The sequence below is a fragment of the Hyla sarda genome, chromosome 5 (genome assembly GCF_029499605.1).
Source record: "Hyla sarda isolate aHylSar1 chromosome 5, aHylSar1.hap1, whole genome shotgun sequence".
Classification (NCBI taxonomy): domain Eukaryota; kingdom Metazoa; phylum Chordata; class Amphibia; order Anura; family Hylidae; genus Hyla; species Hyla sarda.
In genome coordinates, this window is record NC_079193.1 from 300,016,281 (window position 1) to 300,033,697 (window position 17,417).

General features: G+C 43.0%; 1 long non-coding RNA gene across 1 annotated transcript in view; it reads right to left on the reverse strand.

The window, feature by feature from the left end:
* Positions 1-13,118, reverse strand: part of LOC130274119 (uncharacterized) — a 102,490-nt gene extending 89,372 nt beyond the window's left edge. Inside the window, exon 1 of the long non-coding RNA XR_008844249.1 lies at positions 12,969-13,118. This is a non-coding gene — a long non-coding RNA (uncharacterized LOC130274119). The remainder of the gene's footprint in view (positions 1-12,968) is intronic.
* Positions 13,119-17,417: the final 4,299 nt, after the last annotated feature.

Genomic DNA, 17,417 nt, shown 5'->3' on the forward strand with positions numbered 1-17,417 from the left:
CTACTACCCCCATCATGGAACAGTGTGTTCCATGCTGGGAGTAGTAGTACTACATAAAAAATTTATGGAAAAAAAGAGAAAAAAGTTAAATACACACACACTTTATAAAAAAAAATATAAAAATGTTGTTATAAAAATAAACATTTAGTTAAATACATTTTTACATCCCTACTGCGTCCTTTTTTTATTTTTATTTTAATTTTGTAAAAAAAACGCCAAAGGGGCCAAAAAAAGGCAAATTCCACAAAAGGGTAAATAGGCCAGAAAAAACGCCAAAATGCAGGGAAAAACTGTGGCAGTTTTTCTGGCAATTTTTCTGACGTTTTTAAGCCAAGAAAATCGAAAGGGCAAAAATCTCAGTGGAATTCTAGCCTAAGGGCAATCCTTCAGCTATTGCAAAACTTCAACTCTCAGCATGGACTGACAGACCATGCATGCTGGGATTTGTAGTTTTGCCACAGCCGGAGGCACACTGGTGAGGAAACACCGTGTTAGGTAACAGACAAACTCAGTGTTTCCCCACCAGGGTGCCTCCAGCTGTTACAAAACTACAACTCCTAGCATGCACGGTCTGTCAGTACATGCTGGGAGTTGTAGTTTTGCAACAGCTGGGGGCACACTGGTGGGGAAACACTGAGTTAGGTTCTGTTACCTAACTCTGTGTTTCCTCACCAGTGTGCCTCCTGCTGTGGCAAAATTACAACTCCTAGCATGCTCTGATAGCCAAAGGGCATGCTGGGAGTTGTAGTTATGCAACAGCTTGAGGTACGCAACTATAACTCCCAGCATTTCCAGACAGCAGTTTGCTTTTCGTGCATGCTGGGAGTTGTAGTTTTGCAACATCTGGAGGGCCACAGTTTAGAGACCACTGCACAGTGATCTCCAAACTGTGGCCCTCCAGATGTTGCAAAACTACAAATCCCAGCATGCCCTGACAGCCAACAGCTGTCTGGGCATGCTGGGAGTTGTAGTTTAGCAAGATAAGGAAGCTCACAGTTTTCAGAAATCACTGCATGATGTCACCTAGACAGGAGCACTAGGATGCGTATGGGGGGTTATAGGGGTCTTTGGGCATATGTGTGATGTTTTATTTCACACAGAGCTTACACAGCTCCGATCTCCTCACGGATCTCCCTGCACTGAGGAGATTGGAGCTTTGAAAGGCAGTTTTTTTCCACTGCCTTTGCTGTGATTGGTCAATCTGGATTGATTGACCAATCACAGAAATTGGGGGTGGGGGGGGGGTGGGACCAGCCACGGGAGGTCCCGTGGCTGATGTCTGTGACGATCAGCTGTCTATGACAGCTGATGTCACTTCTCTGTCCTCAGAGTGTTTACATGCTGTGACAGTATAGCTTCAGGAAGAGCCGGCTCATCCTAATGCGGCAAGTACTCACCGATTAGGACGAGCAGGCTCATCCTACGTCGGCAACCAGTTAATAATGTTTTGCAGTATCCATGGAAGCACAATGAGAGAGCCTGGAGGTGGTAGCATCAGTATGAGGAGACCATAGAGCAGCACAATTAGAGAGCCTGAAGGTGACAGCAGCAGCATGAGGAGACCATGGAGCAGCACAATTAGAGAGCCTGGAGGTGGCAGCATCAGCATGAGGAGACCATATGGCGGAACAATGAAAGTGCCTGGAGGTGGCAGCATCAGCATGGGGAGACCATATGGTGGCACAATGACAGAGCGTGGAGGCGGTAGCATAAGCATGAGGAGACCATAGAGCAGCACAATGAGAGAGCCTGGATGTGGCAGCATCAGCATGAGGAGGCCAGAGATCAGCACAATAAGAGAGCCTGGGGGTGACAGCATCAGCATGAGGAGACCATAGAGCAGAATGAGAGAGCCTGGAGGTGGCAGCATCAGCATGAGGAGACCATATGGCAACACAATGACAGAGCCTAGAGGTGGCAGCATCAGCATGAGGGCCATGCCAACTGAGGGTTGAGTCTAAGGGAACCCACCCCATGAAGTGCTGATTTGCTGAGTTGCTGATCGAGACACGACTGCTAGCTGACACTGGGAGCTCAGACCTCTTGCTGCGACTCCGGCTGCCACACACCCCTACTCTGCTGCGACCTCTGCCTGCGCCTGGTAGGCCTCAGCCACTCCTCTGTGCACGTCCTGGCACTACTCTGCCTGACATACTTATTGCGTATATGAAAGGAGTACAATATGCTTCACTATGCTTAAAACAGTATTTGTCTAGAACATCAGCAGGTGTGTACTATTGGCTGTCCTTTCACAGTATCTAGGCCCTTGACAGATTAACAGATACAAAATAGTACACTGCTTAGATGTACGTATGTGGTATGCACTTATGAGGGCAGAAAAACACGCTACAGTATGTTAAAAAATGTATTTTTGCACAACAGCAGTACACAACAGTACTGCAGCACACAAACCCAAAATTACACTCTCTCACAGACTATTAGGAATGGACTGCTGGATATGAATTATACCGTCTACAGACTAGTATAACCAGCAGACCATTTGTTGTTGAACAAAGAGGGCAGAAAAATGTGCTACAGTATGTTTAAAAAAACATTGGAGTACAACACCAGCTGGTGATTACTTTTGCCTGGACGTTCACAGTATCTAGGCCCTTGACAGATTAACAGGTACAAAATAGTACACTACTTAGATGTAGGTATGTGGTATGCACTTATGAGGGCAGAAAAATGCACTACAGTACGCTTAAAAAAAACGTATTTTAGTAAAACATCAGCCGGTGATTACTTTTGCCTGGACTTTCACAGTATTTGGGCCTTTGACAGATTAACAGCTACAAAATAGTACACTACTTAGATGTAGGTATGTGGTATGCACTTATGAGGGCAGAAAAATATACTACAGTACACTTAAATAAACATAGTTTTTGCACAACAGCAGCAGTACACAACAGTGCTGCAGCACACAAAAGCTGTGTACTAAACCCAGAATTGCACTCTGTCAAAGACAATTAGGATTGGGCTGCTAGGTATTATACCTTCTACAGACTAGTATAACCAGCAGATGATTTGTTGTGGAACAAAGACACAGACACAGCTGAAAAATTATTCCTGCCTCCTCTGAATATGAAGTTGTGGCAGCTTGTTGAAATGTATGAGGCAATCTGCCCTTCTCTGTAATTCTGTAATACAATGCTGTAGAAAGTGACTGGGAGGTTAATGGCTGCAGTAAAAATCCTTTTCAGTGAAAAAAAGCACTGCTCTCTGTCCACCAGAACGCTGATGTGACAAGGTGTGAAACGCTGCTGGAAAAAGCTTTTCTGTGTAACACCCACACAGCAATGTCTATCCTATCTCTCTGCAGTGTAATGAATAAAGTGACTAGCCGGAATATGGTTGCCGATTTTATAGGGCTGTGACATCATAGGGGTGACTGGCTGCTGATAGGCTGCATCCTGCATGTGATTTAGGGTCATCCCGCCTACCGTTGTTCCCACCTACCCAGAGTCCCTTGCCCCATGTCCTAAGATGTGGATCCACCATTTTAGAGGCTCTGGAGCCTGTATCGCACTAAATTGATTTAAATTAAGGGATTTGCGTGACAGAATCTCAGTGATATTCGCATTCGTTGCAGATTGAATTTTTCACGAAATGACAGATTTTGTTTAATTTATGTCAATACATTATATGATAACTGGGCAGGCATATACTATATAATATTGTTTGGGTTGACATTAGCTCATAAGGTTTAAAAGATGGTGGCAGAGCGTGACATAGTACACACACTCTCGCAGTGTCCAGCTCACCACTCCTCGTCTCAGTGCGCGGAAACGTGTGGACTCCACGTGCAAATGCAAACTGACAAGAAAAGGAAAGTCCAGCACTTCAGGTCCAAAGCAAGGAAGCCGTTTATTTGTATAAGAACACACGGACACCAAACGTGGATCACAAGTGACGCGTTTCGGCGAGCTCTCTCGCCTTAGTCGTACAAAGACTAAGGCGAGAGAGCTCACCGAAACGCGTCACTTGTGATCCACGTTTGGTGTCCGTGTGTTCTTATACAAATAAACGGCTTCCTTGTTTTGGACCTGCAGTGCTGGACTTTCCTTTTCTTGTCACAGCGTGACATAGGGTGAAATGGTAAAACAGAGGGTGAAATAGGGTGATAGGGTAAAACAGAGGATGACACAGTGACAGAGCAACACAGAAAGTGGAAGGCTGTCATAGAGTAATAAGGCAAACAGGAGGATGACATAGGGTAACACAGAGGGGGACATATGGTGTTGGGCTTTATAGGGGGATAAAAGAGTGAAATGGGGGGATAGGGTTAAACAGGGGTGAAAGAACCAACACCAGAACCATGAGCTCTGAGTACCAGACTGCAAATCAGCATAATTCTGCCATGTCTGAATATCTTAACTCTTCCTATGGGGGACTCCACATTGGCTGGAAATGCAGCTGCTCATTGTGTTTTAGATGTAGGATTTGTGGTTGATTTAATCACTTTATGTGTAGATGAGTGAAATCCGTGGTGAATGTCTAGCAAAATGTTTATGTAACACAAACATTTTTGTTTGTGTGACAAATCTGCCCACAGATTTCCAACACATGTGGAATTACCCTATTGGGGTGTTCTCAGTCCGAATGCCTAGGAAAGCACAAGCTGTAAATACAACCCTGCCCAAGTTCTTTTATTTATTCTCAAACTACAGGAACTACTTTATACCAAGTGGTGGATATAGATGGAAAACTCCTGTGCTGAACCGTCTGATCTCCAACAGCTACCTTCCAAAGAATATACAATGACCAAATCATAATGAAGTCATAGGAATATTTAGTTTGGTTCTCATCATGCAATAAAAAAAATAAAAAAAAATAGAGAAAAAAGAAACACAGCCGCACATCCACAATATGTATTTTGATCTACTTGCTTCTCAGCTTGGTCGGGCAACAGTGGGGCTGCCTGGCCACTTGGTCGCTCCCCCTGTGGGCATGGTGTTGCGGTGGTGGTGGCCACTGCCCGGTGCTACGCCAGTGTTCGGTTAGGGAGCCACTCTAAATAGGTGGCCTTGACGTGGCGAGCGGGCTTGTACTTTTTGATCAAAATGTATACTAACAACCTGTTAGTGTTTGAAACCTCCTATCATTCTCCCAGCCCTCTGGCAGGGAGCTCTTGGTAGATATTCATATTGGTGTGCTTGCACTGCGGTGGTCATTGTCACTGTGATGCTTTGTCCGTGGGGTGGTGTGGCCCGGGGCCAGGGGTTTGGTTGGGCAGCAGTTGGGCTGTCTGGCCACTGGGTTGCTGTAACGTCAGCGCTATGGCCAGACTCGCTGAGCGCTCTCCTCTCATGTCCCTGCTGCCGGCGGGGCTGGGATTCGCATCGCGGGACACGCCCGCATGCGAGTCCCAGCCCGTCTCTCACCTCCCTGGTCTTCCATGTTCTCAGTCCCGGTGCGTGACCGCGCCTCCTAGGGCACGCATGCTGGAGCTCCTTGATTTAAAGGCCAGAATGCCCTAATTAGTGTCTTCACCTGTTCCTTCCCTCTAAGTGTGGGCACCTCCCTTTGCCCTGGGTTGGATCTTTGTTGCCCTAGTACCTGAGAGAAAGCTACTCTGTTCCTATGTTCCTGTCTATCCGTGTACCTGATCCTTGTTCTGTGACCTGACACTGCTACTGTGCCGCCTGCATTTACCTCGTCTTGCCCTTATCCATCTGTACCATGCTTAATCCCAGCTACCTGTGTGGACGAGTCGTGCCAGGGGTAGCGACATGGGTGCCGCCTACCGCAGCAAGACCATCCTGCTTTGAGGCGGGCTCTGGTGAAAACCAGCGGCACCTTAGACTCCGCTCCCTGGCACGGCTCAGGTCATCGTCCACACAGGCCCAGAGGATCCACCACCTGCCGTGACCCTTACAGTCGCTCCCCCTGTGGGCATGGTGTTGCGGTGGTGGTGGCCGCCACCCTGCGCTAAGCCACTGTTGGTTTAGGAACCCACTCTAAATAGGTGGCCTTGATGTGGCGAGTGGGCTTGTACTTTTTGATAAAAATGTATACTAACAACCTGTTAGTGTTTGAATTTATGCTGAGAAGCAAAATACAAATTGTGGATGTGTGGCTGTGTTTCTTTTTCTCTATTTTTGTTTTACAAATGCAAAAAAAATTTTGGGTTCACACTTTGCCTGCAGTGCCCCTTTGCACTTGCACATGCTTAATACATAGGCCCAGATTTACTAAGATCAAAATCACGCCATATTAGGGTTTTATCTGTTTCATCTCACTAGAGTTATCATCTGTCTGATGGCCACTTAGTCTATTTGGTTGGTATTTCATGCTCTGCTCTTTGCACTTACTTACACCAATATGTGCCATTTTGATTTAAAACGTGATACTTTGGCATGTGCATTTATTTTGAGTATCAATATAAGGAATAGTTTTATAATATAATGGAGTGAAAATCCTGCTGATGTGTTAATGTCTTCAGAAAAATATATGGGGGAAGATTTATCAAAGGATTTAGACAGTTTTTTCCTGTCTAAATTTGTCACACAGAAAGTCTAAATATGTGAGACTTTTCTGCGACTTTTACTTTAGAGGATTTTTAGAATATGATGCATTTTAGTCTATTTTAGACAGAAAGTCGCATCGGCTGAAAGTATGCTGAAATGTCAGAACATGCTGGAGCAGGTTTAAATACAGTCTAAAGCATAGATCACAAAGTCCGTGTACAGAATTTATCAAGAGACGTGCGCCTTTTGATAAATTAGGCGCACAATACACCAGCCTAATGCTCTGTAGTTTGGTCTATATTGATACTGGACATAGACAACTTTGATAAATCTCCCCCATGGATTATAATTCTTATAATGCTTGCAATGTTCCTATATGTGAGTAACTCATTAGTAATCCAGTACAGGTTTTTGCAGTGTCCAGCTATCTTATGATGTCATGGAACATGTGACCATATCCGGTCTTACAAAATTTGTGATTTTAATATTGGTTCTTATGCCAGGACTTGTTTCTTATGCCAAGAGTCCACTAGAGCCGAAACATGTCAGGTTACCTGTCCTGTACCTTTTATCACTTGTTGGATGAAGCATTAAAAGTTTCTTTTATACCACACATAAGAAGCTGGAATATTTCTTCTTTGCACTATGTACCTTCGGGTTCGAAGCGCTGCCGCCATGTCCCTTCTTGGGTATTTGGTGAGTGAAGGTGGGAGCTGTTAAATCCAGTTTGCATATAGAGTATCTACCGACACTACTTAAAGGGGTATTCCAGTCCAAAACTTTTTTTATATATCAACTGGCTCCGGAAAGTTAAACAGATTTGTAAATTATTTCTATTAAAAAATCTTAATCCTTCCAATAGTTATTAGCTTCTGTAGTTGAGTTGTTGTTTTCTGTCTAACTGCTCTCTGATGACTCACGTCCCGGGAGCTGTGCAGTTCCTATGGGGATATTCTCCCATCATGCACAGCACCCGGGACGTGACATCATCATTGAGCAGTAAGACAGAAAACTTCAGAAGCTAATAACTATAGGAAGGATTAAGATTTTTTAATAGAAGTAATTTACAAATCCGTTTAACTTTCCTGAGCCAGTTGATATATATATATAAAAAAAAGTTTTGCCTGGAATACCCCTTTAATCCCTTAAGGACCAAGGGCGTACAGGTACGCCTTTGCTCCCTGGTACTTAAGGACCAAGGGCGTACCTGTACGCCCGTGGGAATTTCGGTCCCCGCCGCGCGCCGGGCGGGGACCGGGCCGGGGTGACTGCTGATATCTATCAGCAGGCACCCCACGCAAATGCCCAGGGGGGTCATTAGACCCCCCCATGTCGGCGATCGGCGCAAATCGCAAGTGAACTCACACTTGCGATTTGCGCCGATTCCGGGTCATTACGGGTCTATGGTGACCCAGAAAATAAAGGGGATCACGGATGTCCTAGACACCCACGATCCCCCTGTAGCGATAGGAGTGAGCTGGCAGAGGTGCCACCCCTCCTATCTCTGCTATTGGTGGTCTAGACGGGACCACCAATAGCAGATCGAGGGCGGAGGGGTTTACTTTCGGTTTCCCCGTTCTGCCCACCCACAATAGGCGGGGCAGGACGGGGAAACCGACTGGGACCGGCGCCAAAGATCCACTTACCCATCGGCGACGGCAGCGGGCGACGATCAGCGGCGGCAGCGGGCGACGATCGGCGGAAGAAGGGGACGGCGACGCAGCTTCCTGGATCCGGCGGAAGCCGGTGAGTTACTTAGCAACATCTGGAGGGCTACAGTCTGAGACCACTATAGTGGTCTCTAAACTGTAACCCTCCAGATGTTGCAAAACTACAACTCCCAGCATGCCCAGAGAGCTGTTTAGGCTTGCTGGGAGTTGCAGTTTTGCAACAGCTGGAGGTCTACAGTTTGAGACCACTGCAAAGTGATCTCTATACTGTGCATCTCCAGATCTTGCAAGACTACAACTCCCAGCATGCCCACATAGCAGTTTGCTGTCTGGGCATGCTGGGAGTTGTAGTTTTGCAACATCTGGAGGTCCACAGTTTGGAGACCACTGTGCAGTGGTCTCTAAACTGTAGCTCTCAAGATGTTGCAAAACTGCAACTCCCAGCATGCCTAAACAGCAAACAGCTGTCTCTGCATGCTGGGAGTTGTAGTTGTGATCCTTTCAGCTGTTGCATAACTACATCTCCCAGCATGCCTTTCGGCGATCAGTACATGCTGGGAGTTGAAGTTTTGCAACAGCTGGAGGCCCACTGGTTGGAAAATACTGATTTAGGTAACAGAACCTAACTGAAGGTTTTCCAACCAGTGTGCCTCCAGCTGTTGCAAAAGTACAACTCCCAGCATGCACGGTCTGTCAGTACATGCTGGGAATTGTAGTTTTGAAACAGCTGGAGGTTTGCCCCCCCCCCCCCCCCCCCCCATGTGAACGTACAGGGTACATTCACACTAGCGGGTTTACAATAAGTTTTCTGCTTCAAGTATGAGCTGCGGCAAATTTTTCGCCGCAGCGCAAACTCCTAGCGGTAAATTCACTGTAAACCTCCGCGGTCTGAACGTACCCTAAAAACACTACACTAACTCATAATAAAGGGTAAAACACTACATTTACACCCCCTTACACTGTCCCCCCAATAAAAAATAAAAAAAAAACGTATTGTACAGCAGTGTTTCCAAAGCAGAGCCTCCAGCTGTTGCAAAACAACAACTCACAGCATTTCCGGACAGCCACTGACTGTCCAGGCATGCTGGGAGTTTAGCAACAGCTGGAGGCACCCTGTTTGGGAATCACTGGCGTAGAATACCCTTATGTCCACCCCTGTGCAATCCCTAATTTAGTCCTCAAATGCGCATGGTGCTCTCTCACTTCAGAGCCCTGTCGTATTTCAAGGAAACAGTTTAGTGCCACATATGGGGTATCTCCGTACTCTGGAGAAATTGCACCACAAATTTTGGGGGCTTTTTTTCCTTTTATCCCTTATGAAAAAGAAAAGTTGGGGTCTACACCAGCCTGTTAGTGTAAAAATTTTTTTTTTTTACACTAACATGCTGGTGTTGTCCTTTACTATTTATTTTCACGGGAGGTAAAAGGAAAAAAAGACCCCCAAAACTTGTAACGCAATTTCTCCTGAGTACGGAAATACCCCATATGTGGGCGTAAAATGCTCTGCGGACGCACAACAAGGCTCAGGAGTGAGTGATTTGAACAGGGGTGGCTGATTTTACAGCGGTTCTGACATAAACCCAAAAAAATAAATACCCACATGTGACCCCATTTTGGAAACGACACCCCTCACGGAACGTAACAAGGGGTATAGTGAGCATGAACATTCCACAGGTGTTTGACAAATTTTCATTAGAGTTGGATGGGAAAATGAAAAAAAATATTTTTTTTTCACTAAAATGCTGGTGTCACCCTAAATTTTTCATTTTCACAAGGGAAAATAAAAAAAGTCCCCCAAAATTTGTAACCCAATTTCTTCTGAGTAAGAACATACCCCATGTGTGGATGTAAAGTGCTCTATGGGTGCACTACAATGCTCAGAAGAGAAGGAGCGCCATTGGGATTTTGAAGAGAAAATTTGTCCGGAATTGAACGCCACTTGTGTTTACAAAGCCCCCATGGTACCAGAACAATGGACCCCCCCCATATGTGACCCCATTTTGGAAACTACACCCCTCATGTAATGTAATAGGGGTACAGTGAGCATTTACGCCCCAGAGGTGTCTGACAGATTTTTGGAACAGTGATCCTTGAAAATGAAAAATTAAATTTTCCATTTGCACAGCCCACTGTTCCAAAGATCTGTCAAACGCCAGTGGGGTGTAAATGCTCACTGCACCACTTATTAAATTCTGTGAGGGGTGTAGTTTCCAAAATAGGGTCACATGTGGGGGGGTCCACTGTTCTGGCACCACCGGGGGCTTTGTAAATGCACATGGCCCCTGACTACCATTCCAAACGAATTCTCTTTCCAAAAGCTCAATGGTGCTCCTCCTCTTCTGAGCGTTGTAGTTTGCCCGTAGTGCACTTCAGGTCAACTTATGGGGTATCTCCATACTCAGAAGAGATGGGGTTACAAATTTTGGGGGGGCATTTTCTGCTATTAACCCTTGCAAAAATGTGAAATTTGGGGGGAAACACACATTTCAGTGAAATTTTTTTTATTTTTTTTACATATGCAAAAGTCGTGAAACCCCTGTGGGGTATTAAGGCTCACTTTATTCCTTGTTACGTTCCTCAAGGGGTTTAGTTTCCAAAATGGTATGCCATGTGTTTTTTTTTTTGCTGTTCTGGCACCATAGGGGCTTCCTAAATGCGACATGCCCCCCGAGCAAAATTTGCTCTCAAAAAGCCAACTATCACTCCTTCTCTTCTGAACATTGTAGTTCGCCCGTAGTGCACTTCAGGCCAACTTATGGGGTACCTCCATACTCAGAAGAGATGGGGTTATAAATTTTGGGGGGTATTTTCTGCTATTAACCCTTGCAAAAATGTGAAATTTGGGGGGGAACACACATTTTAGTGGTAATGGTATGCCATGTGTTGTTTTTTTTGCTGTTCTGGCACCATAGGGGCTTCCTAAATGCAACATGCCCCCCAAAAACCATTTCTGAAAAACGTACTCTCCAAAATCTCCTTGTCGCTCCTTCGCTTCTGAGCCCTCTACTGCGCCCGCCGAACAATTTACATAGACATATGAGGTATGTCCTTACTCGAGAGAAATTGGGCTACAGATATAAGTGTACATTTTCTCCTTTTACCCCTTGTAAAAATAAAAAAATTGGGTTAACAAGAACATGCGAGTGTAAAAAATGAAGATTGTGAATTTTCTCCTTCACTTTGCTGCTATTCCTGTGAAGCACCTAAAGGGTTAAAACACTTATTGATTGTCATTTTGGAAAGGAGGAAAAAAACAAAGTGCAAAAACGGAAAACCCCTGAGTCCTTAAGGGGTTAAGGGGTTAAAGGGGTACTCCCGTGGGAAACTTTTTTTTTTTAAATCAACTGGTGACAGAAAGTTAAACAGATTTGTAAATTACTTGTAAATCTTAATCCTTCCAGTACTTTTTAGGAGCTATATACTACAGAAGAAATTTTTCTGATGTCATGACCACAGTGCTCTCTGCTGACCTCTGTGGCCATTTTTGGAACTGTCCAGAGCAGGAGAAAATCCCCTTAGCAAACATATGCTTCTCTGGACAGTTCCTAAAATGGACAGCAAAGGTCAGCAGAGAGCACTGTGGTCATGACATCAGAGAAATCCAAGAAAAGCATTTCCTCTGTACTATACAGCCTATAAAATGTATTGGAAGGATTAATACATTTTAATAGAATTAATTTACAAATCTGTTTAACTTTCTGGCACCAGTTGATTTAAAAAAAAAAATGTTTTCCATGGGAGTACTCCTTTAGTAAAAAATTTACCTTTTTGATGCTGTTTGGTTAATTTAGGATAATTATTGGACTAAGCCCCAGCCCTATTACCATAGACTCTAGTTTTGGTGTTTTTTTCTGTGTATACCCTCCCTTTTTTACCCCTATATCTTTTGTTTCTTGTCTTTTGCCTCATTACAAGTTAATGATATTATATTTTTTATGTATCTTTCTTTTATTTGTTATAGGGGTATTCCAGGATTTTTTTTATTTGACTATGCTACAGGGGCTGTAAAATTGGTTTTGTCTGTAATATAGTGTCTGTACCTGTGTTTTTAATGGTGGTATCACATTTCTTCTGTGATTTTTGCCCCAATATTTTTTTTCAGGTTTTCCCAGGTTGCAGTGCAGCTCGAGACAATGCATCATTAGTCAGGTGATGACAGGGAGCCTGTTTGCTTCAATGGGTGGAGTGACCGCTGGGTGGGAGAGAGATCATTCTGCCAGTAATTGTTTGTTTGCAACAGCTGTAGGCACCATAGTTAAAAAAGCACTGGTATTTTGAATGGAATGCAGTTCATTTGTATTTTAATGGGTAGGGTGGCTGATGTGCGGGAGGGAGGAAAGTAACCTCACATTTACAAACAAGGAACTATGGGAAATAGCCAGTTCACAAAAAGACAGCCACAGCATTATGGTAATCTCACAACAAAGCCATTTAGCCCCAAGGCGAGCACAGATCCTTACTAAGCATGTCCATTACTTTCTTGCAGGTAAGTACTAAAATCACCTTATGGTGGATAACCACTTTAACCGCTTAAGGACACATGACGTACTGGAACGGCATGTGTCCGCTCCCGATCTATAACGCAGGGCCACGGCGTCATAGTGGGTCGGGCCCAGCCTCTAACAACGGCCGGGACCCGTGGCTAATAACGTGTGGCATTGATCGCGGTGCCGCGCGCTATTAACCCTTTAGACGCAGCGTTCAAAGTTGAACGCCGCGTCTAAAGTGAAAGTGAAAGTATGCCAGTTAGCTCAGTGGGCTGTTCGGGATAGCCGCGGTGAAATCGTGACATCCTGAACAGCTTACAGGACAGCCGGAGGGTCCCTACCTGCCTCCTCACTGTCCGATCGCCGAATGACTGAGATCCAGGCCTGAAAACCCCCCGGTCCTTAAGGGGTTAATGCTGTTCTGGAATTTTGACTCCTCTTGCTTTTTCTAGCTTGGCAATGTCTTCAACTTTTCAAGCTTGGTATCTCTCTGCAATGATTTGGTGTATTACCTGTATTACAAATTTACAAAGTGCAACATGTTTAACATTGATCTGTGTTTTTATTGTGGTTTTACTTTTAGTTTACTTTACTTTACTAATAAAAAAAAGAATGCCTGTGCCACAAATCTGGTGTTATTTGTGCCATAAAAAGACTTTCTTATGTGACTTGCACTACATTTTTAGTGTATGTCAGACACTTTTTAGACACTTTTGCACCACGATCATGAAGTGCTTGCGGCTTACCAAAAAGTTGGTGTGGTTTAAATATTTCACAATTTACCACATTTTGGCACACGTGTTATTGGAAAAGTAAGTCAGCTAATACGTGTTTTAAACTAGTCTAAAATGTTCCAGATTGTCCAATGATAAATGAAACAGCCAATGATAAATCTGGCACATTCTTAGTCTGTCTAGTCTAAGTTTACACTGCATAAGAATTAGAATTAGACCGTTTTTATTATCTACCCCAATATGTTTATCTCTTGGTATATCCTACATTTTTTAAATTTTTATCTTTTCACTTTTTAAACTACTGTATCATTTCTAGGATACTTTGCCTAAATAGTGTACCAAAACATTGCAATGCAACTACCCACACATGATTTCCTCTATCCATGGCTCTGCCCTAAGCACTAAGGAGTCATAGGCATACAATGTGCCACCATATGGTGACTTCATATGGCTCTGCATTACTGAGGATTTTTACCCTGGAAGCAATACTTCCAGGGGAGAACATTTATGTAATAATACATCTGTTGTAATATGAAATTGGAGACATATGGAGGGGCCCACAGATTTCATTTTGGCAAAACATGTAGCAGGTATGGAACAATATTATGCCTGTGTGCATGAGGCCCTAGACAGACTTCCACCTATTATTTGTTGAAGGCTTGTTAGGAGAAAATATATCATGTCCTTCACATCTCCTGGGTCTTGATGCCACATTTTTACAATTATATCATTTATTATGTGAATTACATAACAGAAATCAATCTGTTTCCTGTTTTGTTATTATGAAAACATTTACATTATTGCAATCTTTCACATACAACATTAGAAATGGAGATAATACCCTCCCTGACACCATGAAAACATACACATACATGCACACACACACAAACAACCACATACACACACACATACATACATACATACATACATACATACACACACATACATACACATATACACACATACATACATAAATACATACATACACACACATACACACATACACACACATACATACATACACACACATACATACACATACACACATACATACATACATACACACACATACACATACATACACACACATACATACACATACACACATACATACATACATACACACACATACATACACACACACACACACACATACATGCATACAGTACAGAATATTGTAGATTCACACTGAAGGCATCAAAACTATGAATTAACACATGTTGAATTATGGGCATAACAAAAAAGTGTGAAACAACTGAAAATATGTCATATTCTAGGTTGAGAGTTCCCAAGTGCAGTGACAAAAAAACATCAAGAGCTACAAAGAAACTGGCTCACATGCGGACCGCCCCAGGAAAGGAAGACCAAGAGTCACCTCTGCTGCGGAGGATAAGTTCATCCGAGTCACCAGCCTCAGAAATCGCAGGTTAACAGCAGCTCAGATTAGAGACCAGGTCAATGTCACACAGAGTTCTAGCAGCAGAAAACTGTTCAGAGGAGACTGTGTGAATCAGGCCTTCATGGTAGAATATCTTCTAGGAAACCACTGCTAAGGACAGGCAACAAGCAGAAGAGACTTGTTTGGGCTAAAGAATACAAGGAATGGACATTAGACCAGTGGAAATCTGTGCTTTGGTCTGATGAGTGCAAATTTGAGATCTTTGGTTCCAACCACCGTGTCTTTGTGCTACGCAGAAAAGGTGAACGGATGGACTCTACATACCTGGTTCCCACCGTGAAGCATGGAGGAGGTGTGATGGTGTGGGGGTGCTTTGCTGGTGACACTGTTGGGGATTTATTCCAAATTGAAGGCATACTGAACCAGCATGGCTACCACAGCATCTTGCAGCGGCATGATATTCCATCCGGCTTGCGTTTTGTTGGACCATAATTTATTTTTAAACAGGACAATGACCCCAAACACACCTCCAGACTGTGTAAGGGCTATTTGACCAAGAAGGAGAGTGATGGGGTGCTGCACCAGATGACCTGGCCTGAACAGTCACCAGACCTGAACCCTATGAAGGCAAAAGGGCCAACAAGTGCTAAGCATCTCTGGGAACTCCTTCAAGACTGTTGGAAGACCATTTCAGGTGACTACCTCGTGAAGCTCATCAAGAGAATGCCAAGAGTGTGCAAGGAAGTAATCAAAGCAAAAGCTGGCTACTTTGAAGAACCTAGAATATGACATATTTTCAGTTGTTTCACACTTTTTTGTTATGTCTGTAATTCCACATGTGTTAATTCATAGTTTTGATGCCTTCAGTGAAAATCTACAATTTTCATAGTCATAAAAATAAAGAAAACTCTTTGAATGAGAAGGTGTTTCCAAACTTTTGGTCTGTACTGAACATGAATACACATATACACATACATACTTGCATACATACACACACATACATACATACATAGATACATACATATATACACACACATACATACACACATACATACATAGACACGCACATACATACATACATACATACACACACATACATACATACACGCACATACATACACACATACATACATACACACACATACATATATACACACATACATACACACATACATATATACATACACACATACATACACACACATACATACATACACACATACATACACACATACACACATACATACACACACATACACACAAATACATACACACACAAACACATACATACATACACACATACACTCATACATACACACATACATAAATACACACACACATACACACATACATACATACATACACACATACACTCATACATACACACACATACACGCACATACATACGTTTTTTCCCCCCAAAACTAGCAACAAAAAGTCCAAAAGACAAATAGGGAGAAGTAACTTGTTAACAAGTTATTCTACTCCAAATAGTAATCTATGAACTAGGAATAGGTTGTTCCTGGGGGAAAAAATAAGTGCATAGGCCATTGCTTTAGTGGTGGAAACAGACACCAATGGTGACCATACAAGGTCTGGCATTGAGGTGGGGGAGGGAATGAGGTGGGAGGAGTAGGGCTTATTAGAAGGTGAGCATGGGCAAATTAGTTATTTTGGCTGCTAAGCAGTTGACAGAACATATTTACAACTGGAAAATGCCTTTAAAGGAAATGCATCATCAGAAAATCACCTAATATTTATATAAAGGCTTTTTTATGTTAAATTCTTTGGTAATATTTTTTCCTAATTCCTATTTTACTGTCTGCATTATAAAATCATCCTGAAATTTAGCAATTTTCATTCTCATGGCTAAGCCTAAAAATAGGCTGAGGCTTCCTGTTCTGTCTGTAGTGATAAGGAGGAGGCTGCTGGAAAGTGATCTGTTCAGCATTACAGTAAAAGGTAAAACCAGTAGATAGAGAAGACAATAAGAGCTTAGCCTACCCTCCTTTTACAATGACCTCTGCACAGGTTACAGAGGTCACAGCATGCTTAGAAACCTGTCCCATACAAAGAATAGGGTCTGGACATGTTCATGATGTATATGTCCATGGGGCTTGCTGTAATGTATATAACTAAATAGCTCAGGCAAGATGGCTGCCCCATAATAATGTACTAAAATTTAAGTAAATGTAAAAAAAATATACAATTAGAAAATAGATACAGATTACAAAATAAAAAATGTTTCATTATTTATAAAACAAATATGGTACGAATCCATTAAAAAGCTTCATAAATGTTACCTGGCTCCAGGGGTTTTCTGTTTGCATATCAATGTGAACTCTGTATCGTCTGATAAAAGTGCATTAGTTGTTCCTCGAGAGCAAATATTTACCATTTGGGAGCATTGCCTCTTAGTCCCTCAGGTTTTTGCACTCCAGAGAGCTTATTTTGCTTCAGTTACCTGCACAAGCTTTTCTAAGCGACATTGATAGCCATATGTGAAGCTGCGGGAAAACAGATGCTGCTTTTCCATTTGTGAAATCAGGTTGTTGGAAAATAATCAGGTTTTCTGCCTACGACATTACAGTTAATAAGTCTAAAAACACAATGTGATTTTTTTCTAAAGCATTGCTTGACAGGTGAGATATTCAACC